This window comes from Lithobates pipiens, unplaced genomic scaffold, assembly GCF_037356315.1.
Source record: "Lithobates pipiens isolate NorthernLeopardFrog02 unplaced genomic scaffold, aLitPip1_a1.2 Scaffold_1, whole genome shotgun sequence".
Taxonomy (NCBI): domain Eukaryota; kingdom Metazoa; phylum Chordata; class Amphibia; order Anura; family Ranidae; genus Lithobates; species Lithobates pipiens.
In genome coordinates this window covers 49,279,647-49,292,037 of record NW_027507685.1, presented here as the reverse complement: position 1 = coordinate 49,292,037, position 12,391 = coordinate 49,279,647, and the positions used below count along the sequence as shown (strand labels likewise).

General features: G+C 41.4%; 1 long non-coding RNA gene across 1 annotated transcript; it reads left to right on the top strand.

Annotated features, from left to right (window-relative positions):
- Positions 1-1,056: 1,056 nt before the first annotated feature.
- Positions 1,057-9,050, top strand: LOC143987161 (uncharacterized). The gene is made up of 4 exons (XR_013276605.1): positions 1,057-1,087; positions 1,418-1,463; positions 8,196-8,335; positions 8,417-9,050. It is a non-coding gene; the product is annotated as an uncharacterized LOC143987161 (long non-coding RNA).
- The last annotated feature ends 3,341 nt before the right edge of the window (positions 9,051-12,391 follow it).

Here is a 12,391-nt window from a genome sequence, read left to right as displayed (position 1 = left end):
TCCCACGCAGTTAGTAAGCACTCCCTAGGAACACATTTAACCCTTTGATCGCCCCTGATGTTAACCCCTTTCCTGCCAGTGTCAATAGTACAGTGTTTTAGCACTTATTGTGTCACTAGCTTCCAAATAGTGTCAAGTGTCAGTTAGGTGTCCAATTTGTCTGCCACAATATCGCAGTCTCGCTATAAGTCGATGATCGCATCCATTACTAGTAAAAAAATAAATGAATAATAATATCCCATTGTTTGTAGAATCTATAACTCTTGCGCAAACCAATCAATATACACTTATTGGGATTTTGATTACCAAACACATGTAGCAGAATACATATTGGCCTAAATTGATGGAGAAATTAGATTTTTTTTACATTTTTTTATTTTAGGTATTTTTTATAGCAGGAAGTAAAAATATAGGTTTTTTTTTCAAAATTGACAGTTATTTTTGTTTTCATCAATAAAAAACAAAGAGATGATCAAATACCACCAAAAGAAAGCTCTTTTTTTGGGATAAAAAGGACAAACATTTTATTTGGATACAGTGGCGAACGACCGCGCAGTTGTGAGTTATAGTAATGCAAAAAATGGCCTGCTTATAAAGGGGGGTAAACCTCCCGAAGCTGAAGTAGTTAACGTTTTGGAGAGAGCTGTGTATTGTTTGAGGCATTCAGTAACCATTCATCACAGCATATATATATATATATATATATATATATATATATATATATATATAACAGTATTAGAGGTTTTCTAATGTAAGAAAAATGCTGGTGACTGCACAATCATCGCAATGTCAATGTTCTTTTTTTTATGACAGAAATGCAGTTTTTCTGTTCAGCGATCGTGTACAATGAAGTGTACATCAGGAGAACATGTACATACAGGTAACGCAGCTGACCAACATAAGTCATTCTGGACATTGCGGTGTTCCCCCAGGCTTTTGTTGCTGTCTGTCAGTGTAGACTTTTCCTTTCACGCTGATTGAAACTGATTGTCTGTTTGCCATGTGTTGACATTACAGAAGCCATTCACAACCATTCACAGGGAAAGCCTGCTTGACATGACTAACAAGATAACCAGGCAGAATGGAGGTAACTTTATAACAAATAGACAACTTTCATCACTGTCTGTATGCCAGGAAAGGAGGAAAACATTCCCTACAGGTTTTCTGATGCTTGTTATAACTAAAGAATCAAAGCAGATTATTGGCAACAACAATTCAGCCAAGGCATAGCTTCTCGGCTCTTTTACCAGTATGATGGTTTGCATTGTGTAAGTTCAATGCTGTCGCAGCTCCAAGCTTTGTTGTAATGTTCAAGCATGACTGCTGTTCTGAGAAACCTGATCTGATATACTTGTAATGTGTGTGTTCTGGGAGTAATTCTGAAATCAGGTTACTTTTTTTTTTTTTTTGGTTTCAGTGCCAATCCCAAAAGAGGATCACTTGATATATTCCACTTTGACAGGGTAAGAATGGATTTGAAGGGCCTTAATGTTAGGAGTTCAAGTAAATCTAAAGCCAAGAACAAAAATGTAAATATATTGTAGCTTATGAGACCTTAGACTGCATTTGTTTCCTTCTTTACTTTATTTTCACCCGTGATCCTGCTACTAACACACTATGGGGTTTATTTACTAAAGGCAAATCCACTTTGCATTACAAGTGCACTTGGAAGTAAAGTAGCTGTAAGTCCGAGGGGGATATGCAAGGGAAATAAAAAACAGCATTTTTGCCTGCACATGATTGGATGATAAAAATCAGCAGAGCTTCCCCTCATTTCAGATCTACCCCTCAGATCTACAGTAACTACACTTCCAAGTACACTTGCAGGGACGGACTGACAACTCATGGGGCCCCCGGGCAATAGGAGATTATGGGGCCCCCAGGCAATCAGAGATTATGGGGCCACATAGTATACACAAACACACACACAGTATACAATCACACAGTATACACATACATGTACACACAGTATACACAGACATGTTTCTGTTGGCTGAGAAGGTACTGGAGAGGTGGCGTAGCTATAATCTTGGGATTTTTAGACCAAAAGGATGTCGGTAAGGTAATTTCAGAGACAGATGTAAAAAAAACACAGATTTTTACATACTGTCCCTGGTTTTACTGAGGCTGGCAACCCTGATGGGGCCCCCTAGTGGCCCGGGGCCCTCGGGCAGTGCCCGAGTGGTCGAATGGTCAGTCCGCCCCTGTACACTTGTAGTGTACAGTGGATTTGCCTTTTGTAAATCAACCCCAATGTCTCTACATTACAACATACAGTAGACAGAACATAGACAATTGGCAAGTTATCAATTTGCTAAAGCTAAATGAAATGAGAGACCATAATCACAGCATGTGTGCAGGAATAAATGCAGTGTTGTATGCGGTCTCAAATAAAGGTTTATTTGGAATGTAATAGTACCCTTAGATGTAATGCCCTGTACACACGGTCGGACATTCCGACAACAAAATCCGTCTGATTTTTTCAGACAGCTTTTGTCCTAAACTGGTGTTGCATACACACGGTCGGACAAAGTTGTCAGAAAATCGTTCGGAACGTGATGACGTTTGTTCGTTACAACGGGACTATGTTCAGGCTAGTAGCCAATAGCTTTAGTCTCGTAAATTTGATCTGAGCATGCATTGCACTTTGTCCGATCGGAATTCTCTACAAACGATCGGAAAAAGTCAGATCGGATTTTTTTGTTGGAATATTTGAGATCCTGCTCTCAAATTTTTTTCCGGCTGAATTTCCGACGGAAAAATTCTGATAGAGCGCACACACGATCAGATTTTCAACAATATAATCCGATAGGACCTTTTCCATTGGAATTTCCGACCATGTGCACAGGGCATAACAGATAAGAAATGAGTATATGGCACTGCATCTTGAGGTCATTAGACCTAAACACATAAGAGCCACTGTTCAAAATCATATGGGTGCTGCATCTAATGAACAACAAGTAGAGCATTCTGCCTGCCCCAAATTTTCGGATTGGTTTTTCAGGCATCTCCTGTAGAGCATTCTGTAAAACTGGGTACACACTACAGCTCCGGTCATAGCCGCTATATTAACTAGCTTGCTGCTGAGCTATTGCGTTCTGACAGGGGGATGGCCCCCCGCCAGAACACTCTGCTACTGGCCATTGTCTCCTGACATTCTGTGTGCAGGTTGAGCCATCTCTGCCAGGAGAAGACAGTAGCTATAGCAGCCACTAGCGATAATCACACGCAAAATCCAGTAGGCTGATTTTACCCAAGTTGATCGATTGATTAACTTTGTACAGTTGGTCTAGTTCAACTGGGGAACCCATGAAATCATGGAGAGATATAACTAGAACCTTTAGGACCCCGGTGCAAGAAACCATGAAAGGCCCCCTGACCCCCAGCCAGGGCCCTTCCCTCTGAGCCTGGTGGTGAAACACCAGGGCCTGGTCATGACCATGTGACCTTTGCGACCCTGGTAATTCTGCCTCTAGTGTCAATAGTTTTTAATTTTATGTTTATATAATTTTTTTATTTTAATTTAATTTATTTAATTTTTTTACCATTTTATTTAAAAAAAATGTATAATATTATTTTTCAAATTTGTTTAGGAGCCCTGTTGGGGGGCTTTGGTGAAATATTAGGGGTCTAAACAGACCTCTGATGTTTCACCTTTGAGACAGAGAAATGGGATTAGGAGTTTACTATGCTTCAGTTAGGAATGGACCGAGTCAGTGATCAGTACAGTTATTAGTTCAACAACTGACTCTATTAATTCAGACAAGGAAAGAGGCAGTAAATGTGTATCCTGCTTCCCCACTCTTCATCCTGACAACATCCCCCACAGCAGCGGATGGGAGAGGGGAGAGGGAAGCCAGCAGAGCTATGGGATGCCTGCAGGAGGGAGAGGAAGAGAAGCTTGTATTCAGGAGGAAAATGGAGGGGGTTGGTTCCTCTATTTTCTGCTGCATCTTCTATCAAGGTGTACAAGGGGGCTACATGGGCCCCCTGGAGCATGGGGCCAGATTGCAGTTGCAAGCCCTGTAGCTATGCCCCTGACCTCATGCAAACAGGTTTTCTTTCAGTGCTTCCACTTAGGTCATAATGGGTTATAAGATGGTTTATATCATTCTATATGGGGTTATTCCTATATGTGAAATTTTGGAAAATCCAAAAACAAATTAGTATCAAGCTGGTTTTTGAGGCACTCATACATTAGTATTTAAAAGTAACAAATTCTTTTTTTATTGATATACATATTAAAATACCTATAGAACATAAAATCAAAGACCATTTGACTCATGGTACACAATAGATCAACCTCATCCGGAAGAGTTTTGTCATGCTCTCAGCCCATGCATAAAATGTAATATTATTGTATTACCACTAATATTCTATTATAGATGAGATATCTAATATTCAAGATCTGAAGGCTGGGGGTGAGACAAACCCCAAACTCAATGCCTTTTCTTATTATCAAGTTCCGCTTCTTCATGAGATCGGATGAGGAATGATGGTCCTGATGGTCAATGATGTCCTGATGGTCATTGTCACTAGAAAAGAAAGTGTTAAAGAATCCAAAATTTGATGGTTTTCACTGCAACAGGAACAGAGGTGTTTATTAAACAAGTAGTGTGTATGCTTTAAAGATGATTATATCATATAAATATGTGTATTGCAGCGTAAGCCATAATGAGAAAATACGCAGGGCACTGGTCCAAATTTAACACTGAGTTCCAAAGAAGCATTGAGAGCCCCTGCCTTTAAAATAACAAAATGAATAGCTATGGAGATATAGCAATGTGCACATTTACAAGGGAAACTGCGGTTTGAAAACAGATGTAACTATGTGACAAGTTTATTTAAATCCAGCCAAATAGCATTCACATGGGACAAATGCAGATTATACTTCCCCTGGGAGAGTGAAATGCTATGTACACTGTTGTGATTTTAAGGAATAAAATCATTAACTTTTAGGGAATTAAAAAAAAAAAGTCTTATGTGAACATCGATATCAAACCAAGGAATCAGATTTTACATAATGGTAATTAAAGAAAGGATCCTGCTGGTTGTGTGAGTTGTATAGATGCAAATTAACCATTAGCCTGCTTTACTTCTCACTTGCTTTATGCAGCTCAGATTAAAGAAGGTTGGTTGCACGCGGCTGGAAATTCTATGGATTCTGAAGCCGAAACTCATTTCACTGCTTATTTTATTGATGTAATTGGATTGTAACTAATACAAGAACACAACTAGACTGCAATGAAATAAAAAGTGCATAGGCAAAAATAAAAGCTAAACAATGTATACATGTGTCAGTGACCAAGCTTAGAGTCAGGACTGGTTGTGTTGATCGTGTGGGGTATACACTGCTTATGTACACACGAGCGGAATGTCCGACAGAAAAAGTCAGACGGAAGCTTTTCATAATATATTCCAATCGTGTGTATGCCTCATCAGACTTTTTACGTTGAAAATTCTGATGGACCTAGAAATAGAACATGTTCTAAATATTCCCCATGGAACCAATTCCTATCGGGAAAACCGCTCGTCTGTATGCTGCTCCGACGTACCAAAAACGACGCATGCTCTGAAGCAAGTACAAGACGGAAGCGCTCGGTATGGTAAAACTAGTGTTCATATTGGAGCTAGCACATTCCTCACGCTGCTAATTCTGTGATCTTTTAATGCAGCGCCTTCTTTTCTTCTTTATAATGCTAGAAGAATGAAGTTGTTTTGCTGCTCATATTCACACAGCGTTCTCACAAACTGATTTCTTCATTATTTATCCTCATCTCTTGAATAATAAATATTGTTTAAAATTATTTTTTATACTCATCTTTTATAATTTTTTATTTCATCAAGATTTATTTTACGATTACTTAAAAATTATTTTCTAATGATCTCCATTTAATTCGATTTTTTGGAGTGTCCAGTTACCACAATAACATTATCATCTTATATATTTTATTAACCTCAAGGAGGTTGGTGTCCCTTGCTAATTTGACATTTGTCTTTTTTAAATGTACCTGCCTACTCACAAACAAACTGTCCTTTTTGAATAAAAACACATAGGAAAGAATTTTGTAAAAATAAAATATCCATTTATTCTGGGTAACAAAATAACGAGGAAGTCAACGCGGGAGAAACATTTGGAATTGGAAGCCTTTTGGCCCCCAAGTCTGTGGAAAAGAAAATTGTAAGCTTGAGGAGTCCATATAATAGGGAGAACAATCTGGTCCAAGAATCCCAGACATCAGGACCAGCAACAGATGACATATCTGTCCCCAGGCTGTGGTACTACAACAGCCTGCGTCTTCTGTCAGACCAGACTGAACCCAGGCCATCACTTTCTTCTCTTCCCTGCAGACTTCCCTCAACGCTTCCCAGCAGATTTCCGTGCAGCCTTCCTTGGAGGCTGTGGCTCTGGTGGTGGACTTGTGGCAGGAGGAGGAGGAGGATGGCCTTGGTCATATATGTGGCTGTTCTCAGTCAGCTGGCCTCTCAACCCCTTCTGAAGGGCATCATAAAAAATTCCCTCACAGAGGAAGCGTTGGCCCTTATCCAATTCCAGCAACCTGGTGGCTAGATAGCAGCCATAGGCCTCTTCAGCGTTGGGGGGGGGGCTCTTGAGTTAATCGCTGGCTTCCCTAATGAGGCCCAGTGCTGCCTCCTCCGTCATTGTCCCCTTCCTGGGCCTTTTGGTGGTAAGGCAGTGGGGAGGCACCTGGGTTTGGGGGAGGCTCCTACTGGGCCCAGCCACCTCCTGGCTGCCACTGGGCACGGCCTCCTCCTGGCTGCCACAGGGAATGCCCTCCTCCAGACTGCCACTGGGCACAGCCTCCACTGGGCGCGGCCTCCTCCTGGCTGAAGCTTTTAAGACCCTCCTCCTGGCTGAACTCATCCTGGGTATAAAAAAGGGACAGAGTTGTAGTTTTTGCTTCATCAATCACACACAATTTTCAGCTCATGACTTGCAAATTGAATGTTAATAAATAGAAAAACTATCCTTCTGACCCCAGCATTTTTCAAGCTGGTCACCAACATGTTTGGCCACTACTGTCTAGTGATATGTATACATCATTTTTTGGATAAAATCATTGATTTGTAATCAATTATAACATCTAGTTAACATCTTTAATATTATAACAATAAACATGTCAAAAAATAATATACCTGGCTCCAGCTGGGTGCATCCACTTTTTCCAGAATGGAAGGCCCAGGTTATTTCTCATCAGCCTCTGCTGGGTTTGAGGGAACGGTGGAGGGAAGACTGCAGGGAAGGGTCAAAAGAGATTCCCTAGCTTCAGTCTGGTCATCCAGAAACCACAGTTTGTTGAAGTACCACAGCCTGCTGACATAAACATTCTCTGCTGATGCTCCTGATCTGATATGTTCTTTAAAGAGATGGTGGAGATGGTCCACATATTGAGGAGGGCCGACTATGATGCAGAGAATGGTCCGTACACAAACCCCAATCTGCATGAGGCAAAAATCATGAAGAAAGTGGTGAAGAGTCTGCATCCCAAATTTGTATTCAAAAGGAGCAATTAAGAAAACAATGGTCAGACCTAAAATTAAGGGAGCCGGATCAGTACAGAAGGATAAATAAAGTGCTTCAAAAAAGTAAGTGCATGTCATGTGCTCCTATTATGATTATTAACATGCATGCTGCTCCATGTGCTTTTCTTTACTGTTGTACAGTTTTAAATGGCTACCTACATGTTCGTGGGCACAGTAATCGTTCGTAGGAAACATTGTTCCTTTGCAAATAAATACAATGTTTTTAGCTGATACAGGGTTAACTACATTTTGGTCATGCTAATTTGTCTTAAAATAAGTTTAGGACATTGTTGTCTAGATGTCTTTGAAGCTAGAATGAATTGCAAACTTCATTCAGTGAAATTTAAGGAGAGGACACTCAGCAGCTGTTTACACATCTGGACTCAGGAGCACTAGTGTGGGACACCAGAGCACATTTTTTACGGTGACCCACACAGGTGCTCCAGTGGATACTTGCGGTGTCTCCATCTGTAAAACTTGTCCAAAAAAGGTAAGTATTCCAGCTTGGTTAAAAGGCAATTAATCATATCTTCAACTTGGAACTCTGCCCAAACAGACAATTGTACACCACTTCCAAGCAATGTTTCAGATTCCTTTTTCTGGACTCAAATATCTGTGTGTTAAGTATACCTTTTGTTTCATTCTCATAGAGGAGAAAAGACTGGGAGGACACCACTCAGAGGACACCAGGGACCCCCAAAATCACCAAGATTGCGAAATCAGCCCAAGCCCCCCGAGGAAATAGAGGAAGGAGAGGTGGAGGAAGTGGGCGAGATGGTCACCCAAACAGGTGAGTTTCTGACACCCCAGCTTCAGGTAATCTATGTATGCCTACATATTTCTAAATACATGATTTTTAACCAATTATTAGGTGATGTGCTGGTTGTGGAACAGGAAGCTAAACCTTTCACTAGGCCAGCGCCCAAAGGCTCATCCATGACATCATGATGTGGAATGTGGAAATTGTCAATATTCTAAATAAACTGAATGTTATGGAACATCAAATGAAGAACATGATAAATGTGTTGGGGAGAAAATAAATTTATTGCAAATCACATCCATTTTCCCATTTGTTGGACTAAATTTTTTTGACATTTTAAAAGCCAAATTTTGAAGATGCACACGGTATGTCAACATGTGCTATCTGCCATCAGGGGATCTCAATGTATGTGTTTTGTGGGTGCAACCCCTTCCTTGTAGCTCCAGTAGATGAGAGAAAGGGGTTGCACCCCCAAAACACGTCAATTGATCCCCCATGAAGGGAGATAGCACATGTTGACATTATCCATTTGGACTCCCAATTTGTATGCATTTTCCCAATTTGACTTTTACAGGTGTGACATCACCCTATCTGATTTACGGCAAAATCAAGACATTTTTGACACTATAATGTCTGATATTGCCTTCAGTTTTTATACGTTGAAATTTGTAAGTTCAAGAGTTGTGTATGTTATGTTTTAAAACATGACTGTTTGTAAAAAATAAAAATAAAATAAAAAGAGTAACCATTCTTCTTCTTCTTTCAATGCTCAATAGTAGTTTTGTAAGCAAATTTGTGTTTACAGTGGCAATGGGGTTTATTTACTAAAGGAAAATCAACCTGGCACTACAAGTGCACTAGGAGAACCTAGGAGACAGCCAAAAAGAAAAGCAAACAAGAAATAAAACTCAAGATTTTATTAAACTTTTTTTTTTATTAATAAAAATTAGACATTGTCTGGCATTGCAATGCCCCCCCTACCCGTAAAATTATTAACATATTTCTCCCTAACTTCACGGGCGCTTCGGGGGGCCAAGCCAGTACAGCCAGTATCCAGGCCCGTCAGGGAATTCTCTGTAATAAGTCCGGCCTCAGGCTCGACTGAGGATATATAATTCTGTGAATTTTTTCTTAAATAATTGTGCAGAATGCAGCAGCATAGGATGATATGGTTGATTTTGTAGTCCGCCATATGTCAGAAACAGGCGGAACCGGCTGGCCATTATCCCAAAGGTATTCTCATTGACTCTTCTCTCTATGGCCAGCTGGTAGTTAAAAACCCTCCCTTCAGGGGTGAGGGTCCTTTGGGGGAATGGCCTTATCAGGTGCTCGCCCAGACCGAAGGCTTCATCCTCAATAAAGACAAAGGGGAGTCCTTCCACGTTATCCACATCAGCTGGCAATGCCAGGCCACCAGTCTAGAGACGCTGGTAAAACTCCATCTGGGCAAAGACTCCTCCATCCGACATCTGGCCATTCTTCCCCATGTCCACATAGAGGAACTCATAGTGTACCGACACCACCGCCATTAACACTACACTATTAAACCCCTTATAGTTATAATAGTAAGACCCCGAATGGAATGGTGGCACAATGTGGACATGCAAAATGGGAGGCCACAGTCTGCCATTCCTGTGGTGCTGAAGGAAACTGTGGAGTCAAACAAGAAAAAAAAAAGTACTTTTGCACATAACATTGCAAGCAGATTACGTAATAAACATTCTTGCACAACATCAGTATAACATTTAAGGAGTACTTAAAGACAAAAATATAAGGCCCACTTATCAGATCAGGGGGTGTACGGTCACTGACATCTCTGCTGCTGTGACCGCCCACAGCAATCATGACTACGGCAGGTCTGCCAGGGTTGCTGCGGTCTCTTGTGAATTTGCTTTTGGCAAGGTGTCGATCGCAGCCTGTGTTCTGTCCAGGTTTCGGTCATAAGTGTTTTCTGTCCAGCATGTTCTGTCACAGCGTTTTTCTGTCCAGCATTTTCTGTCCAGTATTTTCGGTCACAGCGTTTCTGTCCAGCATTTTATATCCAGTATTTTCGGTCACAGCGTTTCTGTCCAGTATTTTCGGTCACAGCGTTTCTGTCCAGCATTTTCTGTCATAACGTTTTCTGTCCAGTTTCCAGTCATAGCATCACCCTACACCCACCACTTGTCGCTTGCCAGCCAGTTCACCTCCTGGGAACTCACACCATTCTCCATGGAGGGGATGCCCACACGCTTCCCGGTTTTTCATGGGGGGGCACTCACCCACCTGTTCACCTCCCGGTACTCTCGGGGGGGGGATCCCGCACTTCCGGCACCCATTTCACAGGGGTCACAGGGGTTTTACCATGGCTTTCGGCCCAGGTTTCTGTCTCTGCATTCTTCTGTCATGACGTTCTGTCCAGGGATTTCCGTCATATCGTTGGTCCTGCTTTTCTGTCATATCGTTCGGTCCAGTTCTTCTGTCATATTGTTCAGTCCAGCATTTTCTGTCATAGCGTTCTGTCCAGTTTTTCCGTCATAACGTTTCTGTCCAGTTTTTCCGTCATAGCGTTTCTGTCCAGCATTTTTCCGGCATAGCGTTCTGTCCAGCTTTTCCGGCATAGTGTTCTGTCCAGCTTTTCTGTCGTAGTTTTCTGTCCAGCATTTCTGTCGTAGCGTGTTGTGCCCCTGGATGACGCAATTTTGTTGCGAAATGCGTAGGGATGAGCGATACGCTAAACGTCACCTCGTGTTTGTAACGGTTCCAGGAGAACGGGTCTGTCTGTGTGCGTCCTGCCGGCGCAATGGACTCAAGGCTTTCTGATCTTTTATACACTGTAAGTGCAATTTTACTTTTTTATTTATGGTAATAAAGGGTTTTACACTATTTGGAGTTCTATCTTTCTTTTATGGCTTTGATGTCTCCACCCCGAGTCCTTTTGGATCTATAAGAAAGACCCCTGGGAGTGTTTACTTTACAACCCTGATTTGAAGTGGTGATGCAGGGAGAACACTAAGGACCCTGCCAGGCTGGAAGACGTGTACATATCTAAAGGCCTTCTGTGACCCTCTGTAGTGGGGGGTCATGCCCTTCTGGTAAGCGGCAAATTTAATTGTGTTTCGGTGGTGGCTCAAGCACTATTGAATTGGACCCAGCAATGGATCTTTTCTGATTCTTTATGGTTTATTTGTGGAGGACTTTTGTTCACAGTTTATTATATAAAAAGAGTAGTCTGCTGTGATTTATACACTTGGACTTATTGTTCATATACTGGGTGTGTGTTTTGTGTAGAGTTTTTTTAGTACCTATATTATTATAGGCATATGTTATGTAACTTTATACTGCAAGGAATGAGTGATTTGCATTTATAATTCATATATGTATTTTGTTATTTATGATACAAGTGTACACTAATTTACGTGTAGAGGATACTAACTGTTCACGATTTTTCAATTGTTGCACGATTTGATGTTTATATGATTTAGTGCGGCTTAGTATTTTTCGTTTTTGTTTTCCTGTATTTATGTGACACAGTTAAGCTGCAGCAAAACTTCCCGTATTTAAGGGCATCACATATGATTGATTTTTACGTTTCACCTTAGCGCAGTTTTTCCCCTTTTTTTCTGTCGTAGCGTGTTGTCCTGCATTTTTTGTCGTAGCGTTTCTGTCCAGCATTTCTGTCATGACGTTCTGTCCAGCATTTCTGTCATAGCGTTTCTGTCCAGCATTTCTGTCATAGCGTTCTGTCCAGCTTTTCTGTCGTAGCGTTTCTGTCCAGCATTTCTGTCGTAGCGTTTTCTATCCAGCATTTCTGTTGTAGCGTTTTCTGTCCAACATTTCTGTCATAGCGTTCTGTCCAGCATTTCTGTCATAGCGTTCTGTCCAGCATTTCTGTCATAGCGTTTCTGTCCAGCATTTCTGTCATAGTGTTTCTGTCCAGCATTTCTGTCGTAGCGTTTCTGTCCAGCATTTCTGTCATAGCGTGCTGTCCAGCATTTCTGTCTTAGCGTGAGGCCCAGTATGTCTGTCTGTGTTTGCCCCTGGATTCCTGTCTTAGCATTCTGCCCCTGGATTCCTGTCACAGCGTTCTACCCCTGGATTCCTGTC